The sequence below is a fragment of the Gekko japonicus genome, unplaced genomic scaffold, assembly GCF_001447785.1.
Source record: "Gekko japonicus isolate JY-2015 unplaced genomic scaffold, Gekko_japonicus_V1.1 scaffold3046, whole genome shotgun sequence".
NCBI lineage: Eukaryota > Metazoa > Chordata > Lepidosauria > Squamata > Gekkonidae > Gekko > Gekko japonicus.
In genome coordinates, this window is record NW_015164291.1 from 131,939 (window position 1) to 132,674 (window position 736).

The following is a 736-nucleotide window of genomic DNA, read 5'->3' on the forward strand; positions in this document are numbered from 1 at the left end:
GATCAGGCTAGCTTGGGATATGCACATCAGGGCACAAATAGATGTTCAGTGTTGTTGGTTCTAGCTGGCAGCCGCTCTCTAGGATCTCAGGCAAAGGTCTCCCTGAGTGTCTTCTCTATAACTGAGCCACAGCCCCTCCTTTGTCTGGAATTAGTTATATAAATTAGATACTTGTACATAGGTCCACATAATTGCCATGCTTTGTTCTGTTAATTATATTTGGGTAAGAAAGGGGAAATGATTCCCATTTGCTTTGGAGACAGGGAAATGAATATTTTGAGAATAGGGAGAGGGTAATGAATGATTAGCAAGTAGGAAAAGTCTCATGAACAAAGTAGAATTCTTCCCATCTGACAACATCAACAATGGAGGTCAGAGCCTTTGTTCAATGCCATTAGGAAAAACTCATAATAAGTGTACAATTGGTTCTTTATAATCATGAGGGCTAGAGAGGTAACCTTTTAATCATGAATGTTTAGGATTTTACAGACATTTTCAGTGCATACTCTGTGATTGCTGCTAATATGTAGAACTCTTGCTTCTAATTGCCATTTATCCTGACAATCTCAACAGAACGTTGAAGCTGCCTAATTGTCAAATTGCTAAAAGTGTAAATTCTCACACTGAATTTTATATCCAAAGTATTGTCCAAAATATGGCCCATTGATTCAATGGCCTTTAGAAATGTCCAGTCCATGTCAGTGCACTGGCAACTTGTCAGTGATCAGGCATATTG